This window comes from Salvelinus namaycush, chromosome 10 (genome assembly GCF_016432855.1).
Source record: "Salvelinus namaycush isolate Seneca chromosome 10, SaNama_1.0, whole genome shotgun sequence".
In the NCBI taxonomy this organism is placed as follows: Eukaryota; Metazoa; Chordata; class Actinopteri; order Salmoniformes; family Salmonidae; genus Salvelinus; species Salvelinus namaycush.
The window spans coordinates 21,734,435-21,748,489 of NC_052316.1; the positions used below are offsets into that span (position 1 = coordinate 21,734,435).

At 44.3% G+C, this 14,055-nt stretch overlaps 1 protein-coding gene across 3 annotated transcripts in view; it reads left to right on the forward strand.

Annotated features, from left to right (window-relative positions):
* fnbp1l (formin binding protein 1-like) overlaps positions 1-14,055 on the forward strand; it is a 45,409-nt gene that overhangs the window by 841 nt on the left and 30,513 nt on the right. The gene's annotated exons all lie outside the window — the stretch shown is intronic.

The following is a 14,055-nucleotide window of genomic DNA, read 5'->3' on the forward strand; positions in this document are numbered from 1 at the left end:
CTTTGTCATGTTCTGTCTGGTCTGGCTTGTCTATGACTGCCAGCCCATTGCCCTGGCTACATCATCCGGCTTGTCCAAGGGGTTTATTGTCTTAATGACTTTGTGCATGTAGCCATCTACCATGTTACTTGCAACGAAATTCCGTTCCACGTGTTGTTGTTATTGAGAACATAATCTTCACTTATCAGGGACATTGAACTCATGTGAAATGTAGCTATTCCAGTGACAAGGGTGTTGCCCATAAATCCTTTTGGTCATCACCGGTAGCTTACCAGTCCAGCTTCTCCCCCTTATAATTCTAAAATGTATAGTTGCAAAACCTGCAGTGTTGCTGCCAACATGATAGTCAAGCAAGTAATTGGCCTGTTTCATACCAATTACATTGATAGCTAGCTAACATTGATAGAGAGAACTGCACTGTCATGCAGTTTGAGGGAACAGAACAATATGTTGAAGCTTTAGTCAACATGTGATAATGTGGCACATATGAGTTCACTTCAGTATGATGAACTTAGAACCTGTATTGCTGAGAAAATGTCTACATTTGCTACGTTTCTTCATGAACGAATCTCAGTTACTGCTGAATTAACATTCTGTATAGCATGTCTGTGCCCTGAAAAGACTTCTATTCAGGGAATAGCAGTATGTGAGGCTCATACTGTTTGCTTGCAAGAGCTGTCTGTATGATAAAGGTTTCAGCAAGTAGGCTATACTCCTAACCTACTGCACCATGATGTAAAATGCCTAATTTTTCCAACATTGTGCAATTCAATTGTATTGATTTGCATGCCAAACACATTCTCCTTGCTGTGTAGACACAATAACCATCCTTGCTGTGTAGACACAATAACCATCCTTGCTGTGTAGACACAATAACCATCCTTGCTTTCTAGGACTCATGTTGCACAGCGGATTACTGCTATTGACTATTTACCCCAGATTTGCTGGATTATGTGGCTAATTGTCTGGGTGCATGTGTTAGGCCCTTATCCCTTATATTTGAACTGTGTGCCATGCAGAAACCAACTTGATTCAAAATGCCCATTCCATATTGTTTTACTCCTAAATCTCAATCAGGAATCTCCCTCAAAACAAAATTGGGTTATTTCCCCAGAGTGTTTGGTTCACTAAAATAAATCAAAATATGCAGATTGAATTTGCATCGTTAACATCAGTGTTACTGTGCTAACTGCCTTGTCTCTTTTTATGAATGAAATTAATTTAGGCCTGATTCCTTCTACCTAACATCACATTGAGGTTTTGTAATTTTGTATTTCTACTTTAGAACAACAGAGATTGCCCAACACATGCTAATAGCTGTCTGGTTTCACAATAGAATATTCAGAAATGTAAACGAACTACAATGCAATCAAAACACAACTAAGCCTATCACTATTTGTAGTCACGGTATGACAGGTGTTTGTTAGTAATTTCATCATTTTGACAGTATGATTTTGAGCTGAGGGTCCATTACTGTAGGCCCTTCCACATTTCTCATTGCTCTGTCTACCTGGCAGTCATCCATGGCTTTGAGACCTAATGCCTGAGACTAACACATCCTTTTACATGGGGTTGACATGTCTAACTGACTGACTGGAGATCAGTGTGAGGTTAAGTGTTACCAAGCTGAGCACACAGGCTATCAACAGTTATTCTAGCATTCTTTTTCATAACAGATTTCTTCTAGGCTAGTTTATGTTTTGTTGATTGCAACTGCTTTGAACAGGGAGGGATATGATGATGATCATGGTTAATGTGAGGTTGGTCATTTGTGTGAGAAGTGTGATCGAGAGGGAGAGAGATCAATTAAGGTCACAGACGTTAAATCACAGCTTAGACCTGCTATTGCAGTCAGTCCCCGGCACACATCTTTAAGTCGTTTCCCCTCAGCGAGGTTGCTGAGAGTGGAATCACAAGATTGTGTAGAGGAGTGTGTGGATGTTGTCTTTTAATAAAGAGAAGTTTGGCTACAGGCATGGCTTAGGGAGGAGTTAAACAGGGAAAGTGTGAATGGAGGAGGAGGTAGACGGGGTCTTGGAGACAGATGGGGAATAGTGCGTAACGTGTGTTCCCATGCATTCCGAGAGGCAGACTGGGAACATTGAGGGGAAATTGAGGTAAACTACACAGGACAAAACAGAAGAGGCAGTAAAATAATCAACGAGAGGGAGAGGTGGATCAGGAGGCATCACAGATCAACAGGGATTTGATAGGTGGAGGCCCTACTGCATAGCCAGGGTGCCTGCGGCTTTGGGTTGCATGCATTAGTACATTTTTCTTTGCTTTATCTGCACAGATTTTAGTCCGTTAGTCACGTTTGTTGTGCAGTTTTATGGAAAAAAGTATAGCTCATTATTAGCTGAGACATGTCAGGCCATTAGACCTAATATTGGAGGAAAGAGTTGGTTGTGGTTTACAGTGTGGCGTCATCTATTTTATCGAGACTTGTGTTGCGAGTTGGCAAGCTGACATACTGTACTTTTTTAAAGATGCAGTCAGGGATTTCTCTGATATCAAACAGTGCAACATGAGGTTGATATATCACACACTTAAAGAAGTGGGGTCCACATACATTCATTTTCAGACAGTGCTCAGCTATTTAGCCTAGGGAGTTGTCCTCATTCCCCTAGTTTTTGCTTTCTGCTATTTCATGCCTCTCTAATTTTCCGCTTGACAAAGCCTGCCCTGGACACACTTGGCTGTCTTTGGAGTCTTTTCTTTTTACAAGGTAAATGACCCATGATCTGTCAGAATGATTTGAACGCCCGTGCCTCTTATCTGATTATTAGGGAGTTCTAAAATGGGTTTTTACTATTGGGGGGGGGGGGGGGGGGGGGGGGGGGGGGGGGGGGGGGGGGGGGGGGGGGGGGGGGGGGGGGGGGGGGGGGGGGGGGGGGGGGGGGGGGGGGGGGGGGGGGGGTGGGGCGGTGGGGGCGGGGGGGGGGGGGGGGGGGGGGGGGGGGGGGGGGGGGGGTGGGGGGGGGGGTTGCTCATGCTCTCTAGACACAGTGTGTGTCTTCTATGCGGACGGTGCATTGTAACGCCTCACTGACTGTCAGAGCTTTAGAAGGGAGCCGCAGAAGCAGCAGAGCTCGGTTTAAGACTGTTCAATTAATGCTAATCCTACTGACTGGATCATCATCCTGGCCCTGGGATTCTGTCATGTTTTTGACAACCTGATCCCCTCCTCCATTATTGCAGAAGGCCTAATGCAGATTTTTGGAGCATCAATTCAAGCCATTCCCCCTGTATAGAGCGGTACATCAGATATTACTATATTATCTGTGATAGGTTAATTCCATGTCCTGTGAATAATGTAGCCCATCTATAATATATGTTTGAGGAAGGTGATTCACATTCTGTGTTGCTCCTAGTCCCTCCTATGATTTGTGGGTTGGCTGGTGGACCTCCTTTGTCCAGGCTTTTTTCTTAGTGTTAATCTGGACAACATGGGGTTAAGTCAGGTGAGGCCACCAGGCCAAGATGAGAGCTGCTAAACTGCCTGCTTGGCTGGTTCACAGAGGGGCCCTTGCTTCCTTCCACTGACATCCATGGTGAAAGAAGACTGGGTAATGATGACTAATGAGTAGGCTATAATTGGTCTGTATTTGGGATTCTATTCTATCAAGTTGTAGAGATCTGGTCACATCAATTGAGGGCTCACTGAGACAATGGTTCACCATGACCCAGCATATTTCTTTTGTCTCTGACCTATTTCCAGTCAGGTGCAAAGAGAAAGGTTTCAAATGAGGACATTTCAAATCCACCACTGATTTAAAACAGTAGGACATTGACCAAACTGTAAATCTCAGCTGAAATGAGGAGTTCTCCTTTTCTTTTGCTGTGTGAAAATCGTGTGGGTCTACAAGACATTACAATCTCCTGTTTTGGTTTTTGGGATCATACATCGAGGGAGGAGAGGTTGATTGCTCATTACTCTCAAGAAAGCCTGGCTCAATTCTGATATTTAATTTTTTTTTTAAACAAATTTGTAAAATGATAACATGTTTTGTTCTCAGCCAAGCTTTGTTTCGTGACACTGTAACACCTTCCCTCTACAGTACAACCCCAGGGTAATGAGAGCAATCTAGTTGAGATTTACACACAATTAATGTTCTCTGCTGGCACTGTCTCTGTCCTCTGACAAGTCACATTGAAAACACAGCTGCTGGAATCTTCCTGTTAGGCTGGTGCTCTCTGAAAATGTGTCCCCACTGATCTCTGCAACTGTTCCCATCCCTGACTGGATTTAATGGACCATGTAACCTCAATTTCTGTGTTCTTTCTTAGAATCCGATTTAGTTTTAGCTAATCCGGAAGATATAACCTAGCCGTAGGTTGTAACTAAGCATATTGCAGAACTGAATTGTCTTTCCTGGTTAACTGCCATGGTCCCTAGCTATAGTGCTGTGTGTTGTAGCCTAAAGTCATTACGTCAGGCCCCCAAATCCCCAAATGCAGTGCATGAATACACCACTACATTTCAGGACTTTTTAAATCCTCTTGAATGGATGCCAGTTCGGTGATGATGCTTCAGGTTCTGCATTCTGTCGCAGACAGTTTGACAAGACATTAGTCAAAGCATTAGGAATTTTACATGGAAAGTGTGGGAATTTTACATGGAAAGTGTGGGAATTTTACATAGAAAGTGTGGGAATTTTAGCAAAAATTACGCTCAATACAGTCATTATCATTTCTCTCACACAATGTCTGGTTTGAATGCCAAATGTACATTTGGAACATTGGCTACAACAGTCATTTTCCACCCTCTGTGACAAAAGAATCCTTGGGAACACAGCTAATGCCTCACAAGGTGAATGAATACCCTTTTGACCTTCTAATTTAGGCTATAAACTCATGACTTGGTAGACTTTTTGAATGTCATGAACAGAAACTGTGGTGTTGTGTCCTGGGTTCATACAGGTAGAAGGTCAGCTGACGCTCCCACAACTTTACACCCACAGGGTCCTCATACTGGGTTATCTTATTGCTCTGGAGCACTAAAGGCTTTTGACACTGCTGGGATTGATGTCCGTCTGATGCCTTTGCCCAATGTGTACAAAACAGCCCACCAGCAACCTCAGCCAGGTGAGGTGATATTGTTGTGATTCAAATCTGTGCTCTGGACATCCACACTACAAACATGCATATCACCTGAACTGTAGTGTTGCACCATTTTCAATAATCCTCTTTCCTCATTGACGGTAATAAACGGGGCATAACATCGGCTATGAAAAGCCAACTGACATTTACTCCTGAGGTGCTGACTTGCTGCACCCTCGACAACTACTGTGATTATTATTATTTGACCATGCTGGTCATTTATGAACATTTGAACATCTTGGCTATGTTCTGTTATAATCTCCACCCGCACAGCCAGAAGAGGACTGGCCACCCCTCATAGCCTGGTTCCTCTCTAGGTTTCTTCCTAGGTTTTGGCCTTTTCTAGGGAGTTTTTCCTAGCCACCGTGCTTCTACACCTGCATTGTTTGCTGTTTGGGGTTTTAGTCTGGGTTTCTGTACAGCACTTTGAGATATCAGCTGATGTACGAAGGGCTATATAAATACATTTGATAAAATGTTGTAATAAATAAGTCATGGCCATGCATCTGAAACATTGAATGGAGACTGAGTACTGTCATTGTCACTGGCACTGCAAGTTATTTTGTGCCACACAAGCAGTGGTTGTCTTTGACCTGCTGTCCCACTTTGTTTATTAATTTCTGCTTTTGTTTTGTTCCAAGAACTTTGCGCATTTGGCAGCCATTGTTCTGCGAGCATGGAAAATGAATTGAGCTTTAGCGTGGGCTCTCTGAGTGTTGGCTGGAGTTGTATGAGAGGGTAACAGTTCACTGACTCCCCATTAATTTTTGCTGGGCCTCTTGCAGCTTGACTAATTGTTTGGGTCTGTTTACATGAAGGGGAAAAAAGACATGAGAAAGTGGACCGCATTGTTTCACCTTTTTGTTTAGATGACAAAGCAATGTATTACTTATCGACCAGATAAATACAGACTGAACCACTTTAGCTAGGGGGGAATTGAGTAGTGTGTGTGTGTGGCAGGATTCCATGAATTTTTTTCTTTTGCATACATTTACTCTTCCTATTGATTCACAGGCTGCTGTTTTCCTTCCCAAGACAATGAGCTGAGTAGGAAGAACATGTTATAGCCTATAAGGAAAAATAATGATCATGGTTTCTTTTAGTGATCTGCATACTAACATGTTGATTGATAGTTGTTGCTGTGGAACCATAGGACAGACAGACAAGGGGATGTCTGTCTCCCAGGATGTATTTCACTGAGCTAGCTGACAATTTACTACACAATATGCTTGCTTGGTAACCCTCTTCTCGGAAAGAAGAATGACTTTCTGAACATATTCAAGTCAGGTAGTCATGTACATTTGGCGGTGACCCAGAGCAGCCTAGTCCTGAGTATCAGGATCAGCCCATATGCTGTAGGCTGTGTTTTACAAGACAACCATTTGGCAGTGCAGGAAATGTAGGCTACCATTCTGAAGTTAATTATTAAACAAAGTAGTCGATTAGCCAAGCATGACAGGGATTCACTAACCTACACTCTAGTTGACGAAGGGAAGCAGGCTCGACACCTTTCATGCTGCAGACTTGTGTCGTCAACATGCATAGGGAGATGCCTATTTCGTTCTGTTATTTTATGTTGAAATATTTCCACAGAAGTCAGCCCCACAGTCACATTCAATAGTCCATATGCTCCAGAGGCATATGGGGTCAAAGTCTCACAGTGGAGCATTTCATCATCTGAGCCATAGTTTCACACGCACCACTGGTGTCTACTCCGTTTACCCAGCAGAGAGATGGTGATAAGCTCTGCTTACTGCTCAAAGTCACCTTGAAATTAGTTGGGGCTGGTATGAGCCCCAGTGTTGAATGGCCAGGAAGAGAAGAGATGGGTGGGGGATGCAGGCCTCGTGGACCCCCACCCCCAGGACCCCCATCCTCCTCTGCTGCTCCCCAGCCACACACACTAAAACTGTAGTGCTGAACAAATGCCACTGTTAAATGGCAATAACAGAGCAGACAGCAGAGGGAGGCCAGATGTTGATAAATCATGATACTATTATTCATCAAAGGAATCACTCTCCCACTTGATTCCTTTCATCAGAGTTGTGTTAAAAAAGCATGTAACCTACTGTAATTCCATCACTGTACTAATGACGTCACGCTGTGATTCGTAGAGAGAAAGCAGAAAATTACACTGAACTAGATGGTGAATAAAATGAGGTCAATGTGTCAGACCCGAATGTCACGTTACAATTCTGTGTAGAATCAGTCCTGTTCTGCATTAAACAGTTCAGAATAACATTTCACGGCCCCTGTCATCATAGAAACAAGATGGGATGGGAAGTTGTTCAAAGCGTTCAGTCCTCTTCAGTTGACCTCTGTGCTGATGGGCTGAGACGTGGGGAACAAAGGTGTTGACGGGGACAGAGAAGAGGACCTTGTTGGGGCCCACGCTATAACACCACAGCCGGAGTCTACCAAGGAATGCCTTTTAACTGTCACTTCATATACCAGGCGCTGTGTGGTGACTGTGGCAGACAGAAACAGTGATGTTCTGATTTCTCTCTCGCATATGTGCGTAGCTCACACACACACACTCTCCACCTATCTTCAGAGGGAGGCAGGGACACATCCAAAAGATTGTTTGGCAAACATCTTCTCTGGTTCATGTTGCCAGAAGGGTCTCATGGATCACAGGGCTACTCTACTATAAACGGTTCAAATCATTTTTCAGTTCAGAGCCTTCACCTTTCTAAAGGGACATTAAAATAAATAAAAAAAGCCAACTTCATGTTCATCTCCAGCACCACCCCAACATCAACATATGTGAAAATGGAGCATTTCTATGTTTTGTAGTAAAAATGTTGGGGTGATGCTGGAGATGATGAATATGAAGTTAAATTTTTTTTTTTTTTACCCTTTAACTAATCCTCAAGTCCCATATGAAGGACTGCAGACCATTGAAATTACCTTGTCAGATTGCACAGGGAAAGGTTTCAATTTCCGGTCCATTCCGCTGACTCAGGCTGCTGAGCTGGACTGCACCGGAGGACTTCTTACGTTCACATTAGTTGACTTTTTTCTAGGCCATCTTATGTTTGGCAGCAGGCTCTGGATCGAGCTAGGAAGGGATATAAGGGCCCACCAGACTTGCTTACCCCCCCCCCCCCCCCCCCCCCCCCCCCAGCCTCAAAACAAGCTGGGCCAGGAACTTCTCTGGACTCCTCGTCCAGCAGATGATTTACTGGGACAGCAGAACATACAAACATTCCCATCCTGACTTTGAAAACATTTCAACATTCTCTCCTCTCCTGCTGCTCACTCCGCAGGGAGCCTGAGTGAGAATGGATGTGCTGTCATAATACACTCGCAGAGGGAGAAGAGTTTCCTTTTGGTCCAGATAAGAATAGCTGTGGTGGCCCGTGGTTCATGTTTGTGGCTTGGGCAGGTTTTCTGGTTGAGGTCAGCCTGTCAGTGCTGCTGCTGCCTCAGTACAGGAGTTGGAAACAGCCTGGCTGGGCTGAGGCTGAGGCTCCTGCCACATGGGGGTTCTAACTGGCCAGTAAACTAAAGGAGCCTATACAGTTGTGAACTTGTGATGTGGCCCTGCTGTGCTACATTATGGCAGTGCCCGTATCATGTGGATTGTGGTCTCTTCCCCCTTCCCTTATTCTCTCTTTGTCTCTCCAACCCTCTCTTCCTGTCTTCCCCCCATTCTCTCTTTGTCTCTCCAACCCTCTCTTCCTGTCTTCCCCTATTCTCTTCCTCTCCTTTGTCTCTCTCTCTTCCCCATTTCTCTCTCACTTCTCTGTCCACAGCCCTGTCCTCCTCTCTCTCTCTCTCTCAACAGCCCCCTTTCTCTCTTCTCTTTATAGAGCCCTGTCCTCCTCTCTCTCATCCCCCTTTTCTCTCTTCTCTATACACCACTGTCCTTTCTCTCTCTCTCTCGCTCTCTCTTCCCCATTTCTCTCTCACTTCTCTGTCCACAGCCCTGTCCTCCTCCCTCTCTCTCTCTCTATAGCCCCATTTTCTCTCTTCTCTCTATAGAGCTCTGTCCCCTCTCTCTTAAGTGAAAAAGGATGTCAGGAAGTAAACTGGTTCCTGCCCCAGACCCAGCCGGCCTGCTGCTACAGCTTAATTCATAGCGGATGTTTGGAGCCTCTATTTTACGGGTGGGGATCCTTAAAGGCAGCCAATGGCTTTAGTAGTAGTATGAACTCACTGGGACCCTCTGCACTGTGTGCCATTAGTCATGTCAGCCATTTCTTTGTGTATCACCCAGCAGGCCGCGAGGGGAGAAGGATGTATTCACTCTGTCTTGTTCACAGTTCAAGGGGCACTTTACTAACCGTACTTGGAAGGGGCAGGAAATAAGGTGGCTGTTAGAGTGGAGCTGTTCCTTGATTGTGCTTTGATACTGATACGAAGACCAATATCTCAAAATGGAATAAACATATTTATCGTACAGAAGACCTCAAACTCAGTGGCGTTTCAAATGTTTACTCAGCAAAGATCCAGCTGAATACATACATTCAATACAGTGTCCACTTACTCCCTGAGCTCCCACCCCCTCCCTTCCACAAAGATGTACTTTTGCATCACACAGGATTAGTCTGTTCTCCTCCGTGCATATCACAGGACTTTTTATCAGCCAGGAGAGGCCTTGAGATGTTGGGAGTGCACATTCCTACAGTCCACTGCAGTCCACTAAATAATGACGCTTCTCATACACACAGAGCTTGAACCTAACGCTATTCATATTAAGAGGATATAATGATGTATAGATATTAAACAGTAATTTACGATCCGTCACCTCCGAGTCAATGTGTGTGTTATTAAGTTCATGAGTCACCATGGCCCAACAGCAGTCACTTCAACATCCCCACATTGTTGTCACATCAAAGTCCTCAACACTGGACCTGGGATTTGACTTCCTTGAGGCATGGCAGGTCTTTCTATTTTCATCCTGTGTGTCTGGGCATTAGGAGTGATTAGATAGAACAGTGCTAACAAGCCAGGGTGTTGACAGGCTTGGAGGTGTTCGGTATTCCCTACAGTCATGCTAGCTGGACTCTCTGCTGACTGAGATAGATGAATGCTGACAGGTTAGCAGCCAGCTGTGGAGGTGCCCTTTCTACATTGAGACTGTGTGTGTTGCGCAAACAGTGGTCTTAGGCTCCATCTCGGGCAGGGGACTTTGTCTCCCATAAGTTTGCTCTCTGACCACGCCTTGCCCTCTTGGCCAAACAAATGTTGTGCCCCCTCAGCATTCTAACTAACAGAGTGGCTATTTCAGCCTGTTTTTCGAACCACATATACCTGTATAGAAGTAGTTAGACCCGGGTTCAAAGATCTATATACACACAATGACAAAGATGCACGAAAGCTTTGATAGCCTATATGCAGCATCATGGGTTGAGACAGTCACATACTGCGCTGACCATATCAACAGGGAGTCAGGGACCTAATGTGTGTCATAAACAGTTTGGCTGTATGACAAGGAAAGTCCTAGACGGTCACATCCTTTCAAGTAGTAGGGGGATTCTCTGATTGCGTAGGCTGTCAAATCCTTTCAGTCCCATTATATCCCTCTGTCTCTGCCAGGTTCTGTGCCAGTGTGTTGGTCTCTGCAGGGTGGCCTCCCTATCCACTCCTCACAGCTCCTTCTGCCAGCCTTCATGTGATACCTGCTAACTCGAAGGAACCTGGGACAAGATGGCACATGTACTGCCGGGACAACATTATCATCAAGCCCTTATCATATATTGATGCACAAGAAAGGAATAGGTTAATCATTTGAATTGACTGTAATTGTTTTTACAGAAACTGTGACCAGCTGTCTCGGGGCTTAACAGTGTGAACATTTTACTCGCAGATGCACCTTATTATTTAGCTGTGCGACCTGGAATGTTAATTTAGGAGCACCAGTGTGCCTAGAAACATGAAGGATTCTAACTTTATTACCTCAAATCTTTTTAATTGTCCTCCTAAATGTCTTTGTGCGCCTACATTTAGTGAACTTAGGCACACACATGCTCCTTGTAAATAAAGGTCAGTGTGGAGGCCTGTGTCTCTTACAAGATCAAGTATTCAAATTGGTTATCTGTATCTATTTGCATTAGTTTACAGGAAGAGCCGGTAGCATAAACATCCTCCATTTGTGTTTAAAATGCTAATATTACTCTGCTATTTTGATCTCCTTTGCGCCTATGTAACTCCACATGCCGCTATTGTTTGTGACAAAGGCCACCCTCACCCAGCCTTGCCTGCTTCCTCTTTCTGACTGGGTGCCACAGAAAAAGCCACTCGACTTGTGTGACAGGGTTGGGGTGTATTTTGCAGAAGGATCAGAGCAGACAATGAGGCAGATTGGGTTGCTATGAAACTTGACCAGGTTTTTTTCGGGACTAAATATAGAGACATGTGGCATAGCTATGAAAGTGGTTTTTCCTGCCTTCTGTAGAAGACCAACTCTAGAGTAATGAAATATCTGTGATATGAAAAACAACTCCATTCAGTCAGGCTCTGTTCAATCACAGCTATATGATCTCTGTGTGTCTCTGTAAGCAGCAGCCTGTCTCATGGTAACACAGCCTAAACTATACCACAATACATGGCCTCAGGAAGATTGGCTATGTGTTGAAGTGGTCTGGTACTAATGGTGACGGGTAGTTGGGTTGACTGTGTTATTAACACTGTTAATGGTTTAACGTTTAAAAAAGTCCAAATGAGCTCGTTAATAAGGAGCTAAGATTTAAAGCAGGATTATTATTTTTTAACAGAAACGTATCTCGCCCCTCTCGTCAGCATGAATCCGATTTGTGCAGTCAACCTTTCTACCTGTTCTTGATTATGGTGATACTATTTATCAAATTGCCACTACTCTTAAACCCCTGTATGCCGTTTCTCATAGCACCCTTCGTTTTATCACAGGAGACGGTTGTATTACTCATCACTGTATTCTGAACCAAAAGGTTGTCTGGACTTTTAAAGTCCCGTAGATCACATCATTATGCTCTTTTTGTTTACAAAGCCCTGCTCCACAAGCTTCACACTTACCTAACTTCACTGTTTAAGATTTAAAATGACAAGTTATCAAACCTGTTCACAGGGTTGATTCACTGGAGACACCTTTGGTGTTTGGAATAAACTCCAAAAGACGTTTCGATTGGCTGCTTTGGTGTCCCTAGGGCATTTCAGACAGCTGACAGAGGATTTTTATAATGAAGAATGTGTTTGTTTTTAATTGACTGTTTTGTATTTTTAATATCTATATTGTGTATATTTGTTTATCTATACTATCCTATTGGTGTTTTTGTGCATGGCAAATTTTCAAAAGAGACTTTAGTCTCAATATTACTTCCCTGTTGAAAGAAGGTAAATAATGAAGAGGTCTCTCGGAGCCTTGATTCAGGTTTCTCCCTAAGTAGATGTGTTTGTCCGTGGTGTGTCCTGTCCTATGAAAGTTAGCTTCCAGCCATCAACATGCTGATGAGGGAGGAGGGAACAACATTCCCAAGCTCGCTATTAGAACAGGAAATAGGATGCCCAGGGCACACAACATGGGGGTCACAAGGCCACTCAACGGAAAGATTTCAGTTTTACTGTCTAGAGGTGGAAAAGGGCAGTACTGTTGAGTTTGTGTGTGGCTGCCTGCTGGTGTGCACGTATGTGCGTTGAATGTAGATGTACACACTCCTTCCTGACCTATGGGTTTGTGTGTAGTGTGCTGTTGTAGTGGATTCTTCAGGGAGCCTGGCTGCAGTGCTGGGTCCACCCTGTCAGATGTCATTCCCTGGCTCAGGAGCAGTGATGAGCTCACCAGCTCAGGCCCAGATGGTGTCAGGCAGGCCAGGGTCAGCCCTGGCCCAGGAGCAGTGATGAGCTCACCAGCTCAGGCCCAGATGGTGTCAGGCAGGCCAGGGTCAGCCCTGGCCCAGGAGCAGTGATGAGCTCACCAGCTCAGGCCCAAATGGTGTCAGGCAGGCCAGGGTCAGCCCTGTACTTAGACTGCTGTTCTACAGCCAAACAAGGCAAGAGAGAAACACATAAACAGGAAAATTAGATGTCTGCTTAAAATCGGAACATTGGCTCTCTTTCTGAAAATAGTAATTGTAGCCTAGATTTTCCTTATTTGTCCGACTTAAGGCAGGCAATGTATAACTGTGAGTTCTTACTCTCATTCAATTTCAATGGCAATTCTTTTTAAGGCAGATACTTTTCACAACATGTATTCAACCTTTTGAAGCACTCCCTATGATTGTGGCTTGCAGTAAACAAATCACTGAGCTAAATGTTTCACACAGACATTGTCTGAATGAAAGTAAAGATGTATTGTCTTTATTTACAGAATCCACAAATGGAGCTAGAGAGTAAAACCCCTCCCCCTTTCCCACAGAAATATATGCTAGCTGATGACTTTGGGAGCTGTTTCATATCGTTCTTCCTCTCTCCATATATAGAATCATATCTGTCTGAGTCTCTCCAGGGCTCTGTGTCATGTTAAAGGAATTAGTATTAGTGTCTAAGAAGTAACTATTGTGGTGTGTAGCCAGGTCACTTAAATTATTGGCCAAATAAAGTTAATGGCACATCGGTCTTGCACATTAGCGCTTGACCAGAGTGCTACTGGATGAATACCACTCTCACATGCTGAAGGGCCGGTGCTCTGATGAGAAAACGGGCCTAGTTTATGTCCCCCCAGCCCCCCTCTTCATGAGGGTAAGTTGGTAATTCACCACAGTATGTCTTTTGTTTCTGGGCTGGGTTATGAAAATATATGAGCTAGCCATGGCACTACTAGTATGACAAGAAGCTGTTGTTCTTGCCCCACATGGAGCCCGTGGTGGTAGTAGGACTCATAAGGGCTGTGGCTTAGTTCAAATTTCACTGACCCCCAATGACTCACTAAAGACATTGGCCACTTCCTCTCCATCAGTGTTGTCTTTCTGCATGCTAAACATTTAGCCTCTGTGGCATGGAGTGAAGCACAATGTTCCTGACTTGTCAGAT